The sequence below is a fragment of the Ochotona princeps genome, chromosome 8, assembly GCF_030435755.1.
Source record: "Ochotona princeps isolate mOchPri1 chromosome 8, mOchPri1.hap1, whole genome shotgun sequence".
Taxonomy (NCBI): domain Eukaryota; kingdom Metazoa; phylum Chordata; class Mammalia; order Lagomorpha; family Ochotonidae; genus Ochotona; species Ochotona princeps.
The window spans coordinates 53,506,610-53,524,373 of NC_080839.1; the positions used below are offsets into that span (position 1 = coordinate 53,506,610).

The 17,764-nt window shown below is 42.0% G+C and overlaps 1 long non-coding RNA gene and 1 pseudogene across 2 annotated transcripts in view; one reads left to right on the top strand and one right to left on the bottom strand.

Moving 5' to 3' along the window:
• The window catches only part of LOC131481012 (uncharacterized), a 57,355-nt gene extending 39,727 nt beyond the window's left edge, over positions 1–17,628 (bottom strand). The window contains exons 1-2 of one of the 2 annotated variants that reach the window (XR_009245985.1): positions 17,478–17,628; positions 14,870–15,073 (exon numbers count right to left, since the gene is read on the bottom strand). This is a non-coding gene — a long non-coding RNA (uncharacterized LOC131481012). The remainder of the gene's footprint in view (positions 1–14,869; positions 15,074–17,477) is intronic. The other variant, XR_009245984.1, reaches the window with a different exon arrangement.
• On the top strand, positions 12,279–12,390 carry LOC118760796 (U2 spliceosomal RNA; annotated as a pseudogene).
• Positions 17,629–17,764: the final 136 nt, after the last annotated feature.

Below are 17,764 nucleotides of genomic sequence, written 5' to 3' on the forward strand. Positions count from 1 at the left end.
TAGGTCTCTTGTTGCAATTTTCATTTGCATTTCCCTGGTGATTAACAATCAGGAGCATCTTTGCATTTGCTCACTGTCACCCAGGAAGCTTTTAATTTTTTTTTAACCATTTTATAAACTAGCTATTTTAGCTTGAATTCTGAGTTGTAAGTATTCTTTATTACTTACACAAAAGTGATCCATCAGATATTATTTTGCAAATATTTTCTTCTGGTATGTGGTTTGTTTTTTCATTTACAAAAAGTTATGAATGGCAATACTTTCTTTAAAATATTTTATTAATTATATTTTTATTTACTTGAAAGGTACAGCTATAGATAAGAGTTGGATAAACTGAAGTCTCGCATTTGCTAATTCATTCTCCAAATGAGCATGACAGCCCATGGCTGGGCCTGCCTTGTAACTCAGTTCAGGTCTCCCACATGGGGGGCAAGGACCCATGTACTTGAGCTGTGCCCTGCTGCCTCCCAGGGTGGGCAGCAGGTAGAAGCTGGCATTGGGAGTGGAGCCGGAACTTGGACACAGGCACTCCCTTAATGAACGTGAGCTCCCAAGGGCATGGTAACTGCTGGGCTCAACCCCTGCCCTGAGCAGTACTTGTTACATGCATGAAATCCAACTTTCAAATTTTTCTTGTACTTTTCGCGTTACGTACTAGTTAAATCATGTGGTAAAATACAAGGTCATAAAAATTTCACTCCATGTTTTCTTATAACCATTTGCTTTTTTTTTTTTTAATTGGAAAGGCAGATATACAGAGAGGAGGAGAGACAGAGAAGAAGATCTACCATCTAATGGTTCACTCCCCAAGTGGCTGCAAAGGCCAGAACTGAGCCAATCCAATGCCAGGATGCCAGGAGCTCTTCCAGGTCTCCCATGTGGGTACAGGGTCCCAAGGCTTTGGGCTGTTCTCCACTGCTTTCCCAGGCCACTGGATGGGAAGTGGGGCTGCCGGGATTAGAACCAGTGCCCATATGGGATCCCAACGCGTGCAAGGCAAGGACTTCAACCACTACACTATCGTGCCGGGCCCCCATTTGCTCTTAAAAGCATATAATTGTCATGTAATGAAACGTTAAGTTCTTTTAACATCTTTACTAAATTTTTTTTGGTGTTCTACTGGCTAGGATGTCTAGTCCAATGTGGCATCAAGATAATAATGATAAAAGCATTCATGGGGCCTGTGCAGTGGTCTCCTGCTCTGTGGCACTGGCATCTCGTATGGGCACTGGTTCCTGTTCCAGCTGTTCCACTTCCAATCCAGCTCTCTGCTTATGGCCTGGGAAAGCATGTCCTGGAGCCTCTCCACCAATATGGGAGACCCAGAAGCAGCTCCTGGCTCCCAGCTTCTGATCAGCTTAGTCTTTTCACTGCAGCCATTTGGGGAGTGAACCAGCAGATGGAAGACCTCTCTGTCTCTCCTTTCTCTATAAAATCTGTGTTTCAAAAAAAAAAAAACACGTAAAAAAAGGCATTCTTATTTCATACTAGTCTCAGGGAAAAACTGTATCTATCTGTTTTTATATGTGTGACTAGTCTTACCATGAACTTAACCACGTTGTTTATTCTAGGACAAGATGTCCTTGCTGTCACTCTCAATGGAGTGGGCATAGGTAACCAGCATTTGCAGAAACTGACTCCTGCTTGCTTCCCTGCTTCTGAGCTCAAGAAGTCCGAATTATCCTTAAGTGAAGCCATTTTCTTCTTTGGATCTATACATCAAGAAATCCCCACATCCTAACCCTCTCTCCAGAGAAGAAAAGGGGGAAATACTTGGGTTTCCATGATAAGCCAACAAACAAGAAAACAAGATACGGTTTCTCAATCAACTTATCCTGCCACGCCTACTATATTAGGTTTTATGGCCTTGCCTTGGACTCTATCTATAGTTGATTATAATATCTCCAAGGAAGATGAATTCCAAGTCCATAAAACTTAGATTTTAGGAACTGTAAGAAACAAAGCGACGGGCATGATGATGCAATTGGCTAATCCTCTACCTGCAAGTGCTGGTATCCCATATGGGTGCCAGTTTGTGTCCCACCTGCTCCACTTCCCATCCAGCTCCATGCTTATGGCCTGAAAAAGCTGTGCAGGACAGCCCAATGCCTGGGGACCCTGCACCTGCATGGTAGACCCAGAAAAGTGTCTTGGCTCTTGACTTCAGATCAGCTCAGCTCTAGTCATTGCAGCCATTTGGGGAGTGAACCAGCAGATGGAAGATCTTTCTCTCTGTCACTTCTTTCCATAAATCTACCTTTCGAATAAAAATAAGTGAAAGAAACCCAACCCAATAATCATAATATAAATTCTCTATATGCTACCATTTTTCTTGCTTCATGTTACTTGGGCCAAGAAACAATGTAAACAATCATAAACCTCATCATGACTATAAGAAAATTCTGGTCACTGTACATTAGGGTTTTGCTTCAAAACTAACATTACAAATCAGCTCAACATGAGGAAATACATGACCTCTCATAAATTGCAAGACAAATGTGTAGCTTTTGTTTTCTTTGCCAGAACACAAATGAAGATGACACAAATGACACAGAGATAGAGAAAAGTTAATAACTTTCAGAAATACGCTTTTTCTTTTTTTTTTAAGATTTTATTATTATTATTGGAAAGCCGGATATACAGAGAGGAGGAGAGACAGAGAAGATCATCTTCCATCTGATGTTTCACTCCCCAAGTGAGCCGCAACGGGCCGGTACGCGCCAATCCGATGCCAGGAACCAGGAACCTCTTCCGGGTCTCCAACGCGGGTGTGCAGCGTCCCAAATCTTTGGGCCGTCCTCGACTACTTTCCCAGGCCACAAACAGGGAGCTGGATGGGAAGTGGAGCTGCCGGGATTAGAACCGGCGCCCATATGGGATCCCGGGGCTTTCAAGGCAAGGACTTTAGCCGCTAGGCTACGCCGCCGGGCCCGAAATACGCTTTTTCTGAAGTATCTTAGCAATTTAAAATGCAGTAAAAAAAAAATACAAGGAGGCTTGTTTGTAGATGCGGCCGGCACTGTGGTGTCATGGGTTATGCTTCCACTTCAGTGTCAGTATCACATATGGGTATCCATTCAAGCCCCAACTGTGCCATTCCTCATCCACTTCTGAGAAAGCAGCAGAAGATAACTTGGGTGCCTGAGCTCCAGACCCATGCGGGAAAGACCCAAGAAGCTCCTAGTCCTCCACTTTGGCCTGGCCCAGTCATTTGCAGCCATACGCAGCCATTTGAGGAGTGAAGCAGCTGATGGAAGGCGCGCGCGCGCGTGTGTGTGTGTGTGTGTGTGTGTGTGTGAGACGTGCTGTAACTTTGCCTTCCAAATAAATAAATCTTTAAAAAAAAAAGAAAAAAACACTGATAAATCAGACCTACTTGAAAATAATATTTTTAAGTTTGTGGAAAATGGAGTTAGAAGGTAATGCATATTTCCTGTTAACTCTTTGAAGTCCTCTAGTATAGTTGTAGAACAGATTCAATTTAGGGCAAATATTTAAGATGTTATAGCACCTAGGCTAAAAGACCATGAGTGCTGGCCTTGTTTAATAAGACATTACAATGATCCATTAATAAAATCTCTAGGGAGCAAGTAACGATAATTTTAGCCTAGACCCCACAGTTGTAAAAGTGACCAGACTGATTCCTAAATAGGCATCTTTTTCCCATACTGAGTTTTCAACTCCAAGGTAAGACACCACAGTCTAGATCTCACTACTTCCTTGCTTTTCAGCAGTCATCTGGGTTGATACAGACTAACATTTTACTCTTGGGGTTTCAGAAAAACCTTAAAACCTTAATTTCAAGTGGTGGACTTAAGCACCAAAAAACATTTAATGACATATATTAAGAGTGAATTGAACTCAGAGTAATTGTTTCTATCTTTAAAATTAATTTCCTGATCCATGGGAAGATCAGTTTTTATGTTTTAGTATCCCTGGACCACTCTGTCTAGTTCATTAAATACTGGAATAAGGCCAGGATGATAATAAGGTATATGTATATGTGGTTATGTAGTACATTATAAAATGCATTTTGTTAAACTTGGCTTTGGATCATCTGTAAATTTAACATGATGGATAAAATAATTTCATAATCATAAAGTGGGTTTTTAAAATCTGTTTCCCCCAAAAGACATATTCCACACTTAATCATTCAAGAGTTGATAATCCAGAATGTATAATGTATAAATATGTTTTATTTTTCCTTCTGCTGCCAGATTTTGGTCATTTCACAGCTCATTAGTGTTCTCTCTTTGGGAAAATAAAGCAAATGTAGCTAAAACTAGTGTATTTTCAACTTTTTATGTAAAGACTTTGTAGAAAAGCTTATAATTATTGGTTAACTTATAGACACCCTAATAACCCAACTAATCTTTTTTAGGAGGGAAAAGACACAAATCAATAGCATCAGAAACAAAAAAGGAAATATAACAATAGATACTTTAGATATACATAGAATTATTTAGAACTATTACAAGCAACTATATGCCAATAAATTAGAAGACCTAGAAGAAATGGATAGATTTTGGGCACATACAATTTACCAAAACTTAATCATGAGGCAATTAATAATCTAAATTATACCTATAACAAGGTCTGAGATTGAATCAGTAATTAAATCCCTCCCAACAAAGAAAAGCCTAGCCCAGACAGCTTCACTTCAGAATTCTATCAAATGTTTCAAGAACTTACCGCAATCCTCCACAAGCTATTCCAAACAATAGAAAGGGAGGCAATCCTTTCAAACTCATTCTATGACTCCAAAATCGCCTTAATACCAAAACCAGGTAGAGATGCAACAGAAAAAGAGAACTATAGACCAATATCCCTGATGAACACAGACACAAGGATACTAACAAAGTACTAGTCAACAGGATCCAGCAGTACATCAGGCAGATCATTCACCCAGACCAGGTGGGATTTATCCCTGGCATGTAGGCATGGTTTAACATTCACAAATCAATAAATGTGATACATCAGGTCAACAAATTGAAAAACAAAAACCATATGATCATCTCAATAGACGCAGAGGAGGCATTTGACAAAATCCAACACCACTTCATGCTAAAAACCTTAAGCAAGACAGGCAAAAGAAGGAACAATTTATTTTATTTTTTTTTAAAGATTTATTGATTTTATTACAAAGTCAGATATACAGAGAGGAGAGACAGAGAGGAAGATCTTCCGTCCGATGATTCACTCCCCAAGTGAGCCGCAACGGCTGGTGCGTGCCAATCCGAACCCGGAACCAGGAACCTCTTCCGGGTCTCCCACGTGGGTGTGCAGGGTCCCAAAGCCTTGGGCCGTCCTCGACTACTTTCCCAGGCCACAAGCAGGGAGCTAGATGGGAAGTGGAGCTGCCGGGATTAGAACCGGTGCCCATACGGGATCCCGGGGCGTGCAAGGCGAGGACTTTAGCTGTTAGGCCACGCTGCCAGGCCCCAAGAAGGAACAATTTATAACACAACCAAAGCAATATATGAAAAACTCAATGCCAGCATCATACTAAATGGGGAAAGGCTGGAAGCTTTTCCACTAAGCTGTGGCACTAGACAAGGATGTCCACTTTCACCACTGCTATTCAATATAGTATTGGAAGTCCTTGCCGGAGCTATTAGCCAACAAAAAAACAAATAAAAGGAATTCCAATTGGAACTGAGGAATTAAAATTATCCCTGTTTATACATGACATGATTTTTTTACACAGAACCAAAAGAGGTACTCAGCACGATAGCCTAGCAGCTAAAATTCTTGCTTTGCACATGCCAGGATCCCATATGGGCACTGGTTCATGTCCTGGAGGCCCCGCTTCCCGTTCCTGCTTGTGGCCAGGGAAACTAGTTGAGGACGGCCCAAAGCCTTGGGACCCTGTACCCATGTGGGAGATCTGGAAAAAGCTCCTGGCTTCTGTCTTCAGATTGGCTCAGCTCCATCTGTTACAGCGACATGGACAGTGAACCAGTGCATGGAAGATCTTCCTCTCTGTCTCTCCTCCTCTCTGTATGTCTGACTTCCCAATAAAAATAAATAAATCTTTTAAAAAAGAACATACATTCAATCAAGAGACTATTGGGGGTTCAGGGTCGTAGCCTAGTGGCTAAAATCCTCACCTTGTACACGCAAGATTCAACATGGGCACCGGTTATAATCCCTTTGCCCCACTTTCCATCCAGCTCCCTGCCTGTGGCCTGGGAAAGCAGTCAAGCATGGCCCAAGGTTTTGGGACCCTGCGTCCACATTGGAGACCAGAGGAGGCTCGCGGCTTTAGACAAGCTCAGCGCTGGCCACTGCAGCCACTTGGGGGTGAATCAATGGACCGAAGATCTTCCTCCCTGTATGTCGTAGCCTAGTGGCTAAAATCCTCACCTTGTACACGCAAGATTCAACATGGGCACCGGTTATAATCCCTTTGCCCCACTTTCCATCCAGCTCCCTGCCTGTGGCCTGGGAAAGCAGTCAAGCATGGCCCAAGGTTTTGGGACCCTGCGTCCACATTGGAGACCAGAGGAGGCTCGCGGCTTTAGACAAGCTCAGCGCTGGCCACTGCAGCCGCTTGGGGATGAATCAATGGACCGAAGATCTTCCTCTCTGTATATCTGAGTTTCTAATCAAAATAAAATCTTTATAAGAGAGAGAGATTATTTGAATTCATAAGAGAATTTGGCAGGGTAGCAGGACACAAAATTAATGAATATGGCTGAGAAAGAAAGTGTAGCTTTATAATAGCAGAGATAAATCTCAAATACCTCGGAATTAGCCTAATTAAAGATGTGGAAGACTTCTACAAAGAAAATTATAAAACATTAAAAAAAAAAAAGGAAATGGAAGCAGACATTGAAAATGGAAAGACCTACCATGTTTCTGGATCAGCAGGATAAACAGTATCATTTAACTTTAATAAACATTTAGTAGGCTAGCTAGATATTGCAGAAGAAATAAAAAGTTCATGACTGGAACAAGTGTTGTGGCATGCAAGTAAGTCCTCTGGTGTCCCACGTGGGCACGTTTGTGTCCCAGGTGTTCTCTGCTCATGGCCTGGGAAAAGCAGTGAAGCAGAGCCTGAGTGTTTGAGCTCCTATACCCATGCTGAGACCTGGAAGAAGCTCCTGGCTCCTGGCTCTGACATTAGCCCAGCCCTGGCATTGTAGGCAACTGAGGACTGAACTAGTGAATAGTGAATGGAAGACCTCTCTCTCTCTCTCTCTTTCTCTTTGTCTCTCCCTATCTCTCCATAACCCTGATTGTCCTCGGATAATCATATGGTTCTGTATATAAATAAAAGCTTATGACATTGTCCTTGTTCTTTAGATTCCTACAATATAAGCAAAAATACAAAGTTTGTATACAATATAGTCAAATACTAATGGAAACAATATATGTATTTAAATACATACAGATATGTATTTTGAAAAACAACTAATTTAAACAATCCCATGAAAGATGTTGGTTATACACACACCATGTTCAAGAGAACTTTATAGACCTACAGTGGTCTAGACTGACAACATCATCATGAAAATTCTCAATGAATAGTGAGACTTGGGCTAGTGATTAAATCAATGAATGGAATTTAAACATGGGAAGAGACAAAAAAACTTGCTCAAATAAAGAAGCAAATGTCTAGAATTTCAGAATCTATGTCACCTATGTACCTTTAAATGAAGTAGTTCAAGCATACTACTTACAGATATAGAGAACAACAATATAGAGAACAACAAAACAAACTCTTCATGCTCCTCAATGAACTTGGTCAAATATTAGCTTTGTCCTGTATTTTCTTCAGATTCACCACTTCTTTAAGGAAGAACACAACGCAGATCTAGCTGAAGTGTTTTGCCTATTGCATCAGCAAAGTCCTAAATAGCAGAAGGAACATACATCCTTACTATGGAGTTTACTATGATCATGAATATTTTTAAATGTTTATGACCTTTGGATTTGCCTATTGCTTTATGTATACAAACTTATGGGTCTTTTGCTGCTTTAAAAAAAACCTCACAGTTACATATTTTCTTTGAGATGTACCTATTTTCCAGTTCCAGTTCATTTATTTTAATCAATGTACAATATTCTATGCAACAATTTTCTTATCCATTCTCTGCTAGATGGAAATTTAGATCATTTTCTATTATTTTCTTGCTGTAGACAATGCTTCCATGAATACTCATTAATATGTTTTCTTGTGTGTTTACAGAAAAACTTAGGATTTTAACATTAGGGCATCTTTAATTATTCTTGCTAAATTGCCTTCCCATGTTTTGTGCCATGTTAGAGATTCCCAAGTAGTGTATTGTGTTAACAGTTTTCCATTTCCCCTGTAGCTTTTGGCACCCTGGAATTAGTATTTCCTGTAACCTGGCTTTCTGTGTCAATGTCCAGTAGTGGATCTCACCATGAGCCATCCAGCCCAAGCCCAGAGAGAACATTACACCTCTGGCAAGAACAAAGAAAGAATGACATGCTGGCTGAGGAGCAGGCACTCTTCATTTGCTTTGCATCTAGTATAACCTTAAACTCAGTAATCAATGCTTAGTAGATATTAAGTTGACTGCATTTGACTATAAACCCTGATATGTTTCTAGCTCTCATTTTCTGCGCTTTAATTTTCCCTCTATAAATTATGGATGATAATAATTAAGGAGTCATTCCAAAGAGAAAATATTATCTAATTGGGAAAACATTTTTAAACTCTAAAGAGCAATGAAAATTAAGTTGTAGAAGATTAGAAAACTGCTTCTGTGTTGTGAATTCTTAGACATGACCAAATTATACTTTAATAGCTGAAAAGCACTACTAAATTTCTTATTGGCATTCTTACTACTTTAATAAATCCTGAAGGCCCACATACCTCAGACTCTGCCCAACGACCCTCATAAGGTGACAGAGTAATTGAAAAAAAAAAGGCATTCTAATCCGTATTTTTAACTCTCAAAGAACAATGAGACAAATTCATTCATTCTAGTTCTTAAAAATATGTCCACAGTCTCTTTTTCTAGTTCTCAGATCTTTGAACTTCATTTTTCTCCTTTCTTTTCTTTATTAAACATTTTTAAAGTTGACTTAGCCCCTTAGGCTAATTTATCCGCTTCCCGCCCCCCCCCCCCCGCCCCTTTCAGCTCGCCAGTGTCCAATCCCTAAATTCCACATCACCAATAGGTCAAGGAAAAGCTAGAAAGCACTTGCCTGGGTGTGGAAAATAAATATTCACACCTTAATAAATCATCTCACAATAGGCCTTTTTGTCATGGGATTCAGTGATTTTATTTTCATTTTGAAGCTTAAAAAAAATAAAATCCTTCTCTGTTCTTTTTAAGTGGTTCTTGCTTTAAAAAGAAAGAAAAAAAAAGGAAAGCAAAAAAATTTTGCTTACCTCAGTTCTGTACACTCAGGCCTCACTCAGGAGGGCGCATGACTACACCAATCACCCTCACGCTGTATGACCCCAATTGACCCCTCTGCGTTTTATATCACATCTGTGATTATCCTGGCAGTAGCAACTCACTGAATTCCCTTTCATCTCCTCAAACCAATAGGTTTAAATGTGAACTCACTTTTTTGTTCCAAATTTAGCCTTCCCTCAAGTCTTCCATGTTTCCATTGTTGGCATTTTGGAAGTATGTTCACTGCCCAGGTATGATAGTATTAGAAGAGAAATAGATTAGAGATAGAAAGACCAATTAGGAGGCTTGTACTACACATCCGAAAACAGACTGCCCTCAGATTTGTGAACCTGGTGTTTGCAGTATGTTTGGAAAGGCAGCAGAGTATTATATGCTTGAGTGAGAGGATACATACATTCTAAATAATAGCATCAGCAATGTATCAATGTTCAACCGCTAGGCACTACAAATGCCTAGAAACATTTCCAGACATGGAAACGGACATGCAACTCTATGCTTATGCCAGATAAAGAGCTATTCCCGAATTTTATATAAGATCTTATCCATTTGCAAATACAATACGAAGCAGCAGAGACATTTTCACGAGTTTCCTGCCTCAGGTTCCTTTCACAATGAGAACAATGATATCATCAACACATGCTAAAACTATTTTGACAATATCAGTTGCTCAACAAAAGAAGCTCGTTTCTCCAGATGAATTCTAACATGTGATATGTTTTAACAAATTCAGCCTTACTTTGTCTCTCAACTAAATTGTTTTAAGATAAGAAAGGGAGAAATGTTTGACCTAGGGTTAAGACCCAAAAATGTTGGGTTCACATCCTACACATGGAGTACCTAGGGTTAAGATTCTACTTCAGCTCCAAGTTTCAGCTTTTTGTCAGTGCAGATCCTGTATTTCCCCCCACCCACTCTGGGGTTGGAGAAAGAGGCCAAGCAGATGTGGAGGAGTGTGGTGTTAGCTGTTAGTTTGGTCCCCATCACCCATGTGGGAGACCTGGATTGAGTTATCAGTTCACTGCTCCAGCTTGGCTCAGCCGTGGCCACTGCAGGTATTTGGGGAAGAAACTAGCAGATGAGTGAACTAGACAGCTTTTTCTCTTTCTCTCTTCCTCGCAGAAGAAAAGAAGGAATAGGGAAAGGGAGAAAGAGAGAAAGAAAAGGAACTAGAGAAGGAAGAGAGTAAAAGGAAGAGGAGGAAGGGGAGGAGGAGGAAGATGAAAAGATGAAAAGGAAGAAAACAAAACCAAAACAGGCAAGCCAGATGAGTAGATCTGCAGCTGAGGGTCAGGCTCTGTTACAGAAGAGAGGCATGCCTCCATCCAGGCGTGCTTTGCCAAGAGCTCAGACCTAGCAACTGGACCTGTTTCCTGGGGCAGGCCTTATGCTATGAACAGGCGGTAAGAAACAACAAAAAGAACCTGGCATAGCATTTTAATTACATAACTGAATTTCTGTTTTGATTAAGAAAATTCCAAACTAGGTCTAAAGGACATGAATGGATTATTTCTTGATCTACACTTAGCTTTGTTTTGCCAGATTGTGAGGGTGTTCTTCTAATAGAGCAAGATGCCACACAGTGTAACACTGCGGGTAGTCATCTATTCTGTAAACACAAAGCATGTAACAAGATTTGTTTTGGGCTATTTGTCTAGCCCAACCATGACCTTACTCTGTATTTGGGGATTAGGAGACAGGTAATACCACCCTCCCAACACACACACACACACACACACACACACACACGGAGAATTCTGAATGGATGTAATATGAATGGGAATCAGGAAAATACTCTGCTCTAATCAATTATGGAATAAGACAGAAATACAATAGAAAGTTTCATAAAACTATCCTCTCAATTGCCCTTACCCAGCCTGTATTATCTGTACTTCTCCTTATAGTTCTTTAATCACTTGTTGTGTATATTTTCAATAGTCTGTATCCTCAACACTTGGATACATCTGCAAAGAGCAAGATAAAGCAGCAGAACAAAGTACAGCAGCCTTAAAATCCTGCCTGCTCCAAAGACAGGCAGACTCTCAGCTACATAATCTATTGATCTTTCTAAGTGCTTAACTGGTAGCAATACTGAGCAAAGGAAATTTGTGCTCAGTATTGCTGGTGGTGGTGTTAAATATGCTTGGTGACAAAAAGATGGTATCTAGCCTGATCCGGTGTTGGTAGGGTGTAATGTATCTAGTTTGATAAAGTGTTTCAGATGGATGTATAAGACCACCTCTCCTATCTTTGGTACTTGATGGCAGCACAGTTCAAGAACACCTAAAAATATGGCATTCAGAGAATAGCAAATGTGTTTTGGGAAGATATTTCTTGATCAAGATACAGGGACAAGTTAGAATTGAGGGTTAGGTAATTAGAAATTATCATCAAGACAGCATGGAGAGTGCAGTACCTCTGAGTTTGCTGTGGCTATTGAAAAAACAACTGAATCAGGGAAAGGTGTGACACAGCAAGTCAAGCTGATGGCTTGGGAAGTTTGTATCCCATATAAGAGTGACTAGAATCAAGTTCCATCTCCACTTCTACCGCTGCTTCCTACAAATGAGCACCTTGGGAAGGCAGCAAATGATGATTTAAGTGCTTGGGTACTTGCCACCCACATTAAAGACCTATACCTGGCTTCAGTCTGACACAGCTCCAGCTGTAGTGAGCATTTGGGAATTGAACCAATAGATGAAAGACTTTTCTCTCTCTTTCTGTCCCTTCCCCCCTGCCTCTTTTCCTCACTGCCTCCCTCTTGCTGGTTCTTAAATAAACAAAATAAACAAATAAAAATCAGTCACTAAACTTTAAAAAATGAATTGAAGTGTAGGCTACAAGAGTGCTCAGATAATTGATAGTTATAATTCCCTCATAATCACTTCCTGGCCTTTTGGCTAACATCAAGTGTGGTATCTGTTCTTATCAGTTTAATAATTTCCTCATAGTCAATACTGACTTTTGACTGAATTTAGAACACTGAATTTAAGTCTTGGTGCCTAAGTTTAGACAGACTTCAAACTAACAAAGACCAACAAGACTTCGCATTATCAACCAAATGCATCCAGATGAAATATTTGGTGGTCATGGTATATAAAAAAATGTTGAAAAGGACTTGGAAAGATATAACTAATAGTAGACACAATGGCAAAAGAGGAAATATGAACCTTAGCAGTTTAGGTCAGTCCTGACTTCCATAATGACAATCAGCGGTACAATTCTGTGTCTCTTTCTCAGTCTCTCCTTGGCACTGCTGATCCATTGTTTCTCAAAATTCCTTTGCTTCACTGATGTCATTTGAATCAGTTCAGCAGACGGTAAAATCAAATTAGAAATGTGAAGATATTTTTCCTTTTCTTTTTTTTAAAGATTTATTTATTTTTATTGGAAAGGCAGATATACAGAGAAGATGAGAGACAGAGAGGAAGATCTTCTGTCCAATGATTCACTCCCCATGTTTACTGCAGCAGCCGGTGCTGCGCCAATCTGAAGCCAGGAGCCAGGAACCTCCTCCAGGTCTCCCACGTAGGTGCAGGGTCCCAAGGATTTGGGCCGTCCTCGACTACTTTCCCAGGCCACAAGCAGGGAGCTGGATGGGAAGTAGAGCTGCCGGGATTAGAATCAGTGCCCATATGGGATCCTGGTGCATTCAAGGTGAGGATTTTAGTCGCTAGGCCACCATGCCAGGCCTTCCTTTCCTTAAAAAAAATTTTATCTATCTATCGGAAAGTAAGAATTATAGAGAGAAGGAAAGACAGAGAAGGATCTTTCTCCATGAAGACTTCCATAACCTGGAAAGTCCAGATTTGGAGCTTTCCAAAGGGGTCTAAGGCACTGTGTGATAAAGAGCAGGTGGAATTGGATCCATAGAGGGCAGTGAAACACTACTTGGGTACTCGACACAGTAGATGGAATAAAAAGGACCATACTTCATATATGGGAATTTCTCTCAGGCAATATTCCGTACAACATAGGAATATTTTTGATAAACAGTTTGCTATTGGTGATGATTCTCCCAAGACACACGTCAGAGAAACATTCTCAGTCCAGTCACCCACAACTACCAGCCACCCAGGCACTGGTGATGTGTCTTTTTTTTTGCTGTTAATGTCAATACAGCTGGGAATGACATGCAAGGGGGAGGCACAGAAATATTACAATGCATGGGGACCATCCCACACAAGAAAGAATTGTCCCACCCCAAATGCTAATAAAACCTACATTGAGAAATACCATGTTAGGAGATATGCAAATAAGGAAACTGAACTGAATTTCCCAGAACGACACAGCTGATACCTGTGGATGCCCAGGTCTACCCACTCCCGGGCAGACTTTTTTACCAGCTCTCTTCTCGATTGGACAGCCTGCTTATAGTACGTATTTGCTGAGCTAAAGCTTGCTCAGTGTACCTTAACTGGAACTGTTGGTGTATTAAAAAGCTGAGTGGTCCTTGTGTCAAACAGGAGCTCTGTAAGCCAAAGAATGCTGCTGGTATGCAGCACAGCAGGTCAAGCTGTTCCTTGGAGTGCCCCCCCGCCATATTAGAGCTTCCCATATTAGAGCTTCTGGTTCTAGTCTTGGCTACTCCATTTTGGAACCAGCTTCCTGCTAACACACATCCTGGGAGGCAGCATGTTATAGTTCAAATATTTGGGTCCCTATCACCCATGTGGGAGAAATGGATTGAGTCCCTGGCTTCTAGCTATAGCCTGGTCCCTCTTAGCTGTTGTGTGAATTTGGGAAATAGATCCATATATGGGAGATCTCTATCTCTCTCTATCTCTCTCTCTCTCTCTCTCTCTATCTCCCTCTTTCTCTTACAGATAGTTGGAAAGAAGTAAAAATTTCAGAAAAGAAAAAATATATATATAAATTTAAAAAGAAGAGACAAAATAGATCCAACAGGTGGCTGAAGGACAATCCCTAAGCCAGAAATCAATGAGGGATGGACCAGGGCAGAAGGATGGACTGGATATGCCCACAACTGAGGTTGCTGCCCACCGCAGCCTTTGTGTGTTCCCTACAGCATGATGCTGACCTCTGTAAGTGCTCTAAGTGGTGGGGGCTCAGTGGTTACTCTGGAGTGCACCATCATCTAGCTAACTCCTACATAGTCCTCAAGCGGCGGTTCTGGTCTCATTCCTAAATCTTCCTCCCATCTACATTTCTGTTCCTTCCCAGTGCTTCTTACACTGTTTTGTGAGATTGCAAATTCCTTTAGAACAGGCATTGTACCTGTCTTTTCTGCATTCTGTATCAACAGAATCTAGTAATCATTACCTCTAAATATATTACAGGGAGGCAGGTATTGGCTTTGCATTAGAGAAATTATATATTACCTACTACATACAATGTGACATATATCATAATGCCACATACTAAATATAATGCATATAATTTATGGTGGGGCTAACCTTTAGTTTAGGGGCTTAGAAGAAATCACATCCTCACATCCAACACTGGAATACCTGGGTTTGAATCCTGACTCTGCTTCCGATGCCAGCTTCCTGCTGATGTGGAGGCAGTGGTGATGTTGGTTCAAGTAGTCGGATCCCTGCCCTCCATGTGGGAGATCTGGATTAAACTTTCGGTTCCTGATTTAGGTCTGACCCTGTCTTGGCTGTTGCAGTTATCTGGAGAGTCACCAGCAGATGGGAGCTTTTTGCCGCTCTCTAATAAAGAAATAAATATTACACTTACATATATATCCAACTTATATACATGCATGTGTGTACAATACAGACTAGAGAGTAACAGTCTGGCTTCAGTTCAAATTGGAGCTTTCTGTACGGTCTTGAGCAGCATAATCTATCTGTGCTTCAAAAATGGAGATCCCCTTGTCATCAGGTTGTTGCGTGAATCACATGAGACAATGCATGGGAAGTACTCAGCTTAGGTCCTGGCACCTCGCTAGCACTTGGTAATGTCAGACACTTCTATTTTTTTCTATTCGTTTTTATGATTATTCACTGGAGCACTATCTCACAGTGAAGTGGAGCGTGCTGAGAAGCACAGAGGGCCCTTGCTTTGCAGCTATTCCAGGGGCAATACATCCAGGAGAGGTACTGCAGAAGCAGTTTTTAAAAAGATCAGATGACTTCTAAGGATGTTTCTGATTAAAGAAGAGGGAAGGTCTTTCTGATTCTAAGAAAGTATGAGTGTTACTTGAGGAGTGTTAGAACAGAAAATGAGAGTGTACATTTGGCCATGTGTATATTACAAAGAACAAAATCTTTAATTCTTTGTGAGTAGCGAGATACAAAAGCTCCCTTTATTTAAGTTGTAACCCACACGGTAAATCAGGCCTTCACAGGAGAATCCATCTCTTTTCAAAGACCAAGTTGGTGCTGCCAAATGGAACAAACAAAACTTGAAGACAGTTCCAAGCCTACTGAGGTGCCTTTTTCCTTTGAAAGAAGTCTATTAGTGATGCAAATACAAAGTTATCTGCACGGATGACAATCCCAGGAAACAAAGCAATGAAACCATTAGAACTTTGTTGTACAGCATTTAGTCCCCAGAATCTGGCTAAAATCTCTGCACTAGAAAGGCAGAGAAAGAAAACAGAGCTGGTTCCTCTTTGGGAAAGCTGGTTAGGTCTGCTTCTCTGAATTCCAGTCTAATGATCTTCATATCTGGCCTAAGCAGCTCAAATACTCTGCACATGTGGACAAGCTGACCAAAAAATGCCTGCAATCCATCTTCCTCCTGCTGCCAAGTCCCAGCAAAAGCAGTATCCTTAACCAAGGACTAACCTTCATGGTCAACAGCGTAATCATCAAGATACCAGAGATTGTGGCGGCACAACTGGTTAACCCACAATTGGAATCCTGGGGCTACTCCACTTCCCATCCAGCACTTGCAAATAGGGCCCAAGAACTTGGACCCCCGCCACCCCTAGCAGAGACCAGGATGGAACTAATCGCTCCTGGATTCTACCTGGGCCAGACCTGGTTGTTGTGGCCATCTGGGGAGTGAACCAGCAGGTGGAAGATTCTCTGCCTCTTCCCCTCTGTCATTCTGATTTTCAAATTAAAAAAAAAGAAAAGAAAAAACAAAACAAAACAAAAAAGCACTAGAGTCTTACATCCATCTAGAAGAAATTCAATGACACACACCCCAAGGGCAGTAATTTAAATGATACTTTCATATTACTGATGCTTTCAGATTATTATAAGCTAAGTAAAGGAAAAGACACTAGTACATCTAGTGACTGTTCTCCAACATCTTTCACTCACTAGGTACTCTGAGTAAACAAGCTCTTAGATAACTCAGTGGACACACCATTTCACTGTAAGCAAAAGACTGATAGGGTTTTAAGTCTGAAGCTGTGGACTGTTCTTGATTATCTCACATGTTATATTTTCTTTAGCACGTTTGGTAAGTTCTAGTTTCCCAGGAGCCACCAGGTTTGAGGTAATAGCAGGAGTTAGCGTGGGGCCTGAAGGGATTAAGAAGCCAGAGACGTGGTCACCTGCTAGTCGATATAAGCTTTTGGAAATGCCCAGCTGGCAGCATATTGAGAAAGACAGTCCTCTCTTTCCTGCATGCTTTCTTGTGCCCGTATTGCCAGTCGGGGCTGGTGTCCCCAAAAGTTTGGAACCGCCTACTCACAATCCGTTTATTCGTCAGGGGTGGAGCTCCGGCTAGGAAAGGACGCAGCTTCGGAGCTTGTGCAGTGTCACGTGTTCACATGTCAGGTGCTGGAGTGAATCTCCTAGTCCACGCTGCACCAGCTCTGGGTCCTTGGGCCACCAGACAACTCACACAGTCCCCGCCCTCCGGTGAGGGCGCGCCCTCCTCCCGGGGCGATGCCCTAGGGCCTCCTGGGCTGTCCCCTGGCAGGCCAACGCCCAGGGCCGGGAAGAGAGAGAGTGTGTGTGTATGTGTAACGCCCAGGGCGAGCAGTGTGTGTATGTGTGTGTGTGTGTGAGAGAGAAACGCCCAGGGTCGAGAACTGTATGTGTGAGTCCGAAGCCCAACCCCGGGAAGGCCACGGCGCTCCGCGGCAGCCTAAGTGTGCTCAAAACCCACACAGTTTGGACTTGGCTATCCTTTAAATTAAAACTACACCACCTGTTTAGGGCCGGTCCCAAACACCGCAACCTCCCCCTCTTTTGCGGTTAGGGGTGCTCAAGAACCTGAGGGAGCCGCGCGTCCGGCCGTCCCCTTGCCTCCGCGCGAGCTGGGCTGGACGGAGCGCGCGCCGACCCGGGCGCGCACGCGCACACGCACACGCGAGGTCGGGCGCTGGGCGCGCGCGGGTCCTGGGAACGCTCCCACCGGGATCGCGGCTGCGCAGTCGGGCTCGGGCCGGGAAAAGGGGGAGGAGAGTGGAGGAGCCGGAGTAAGGGGAGGGGCAG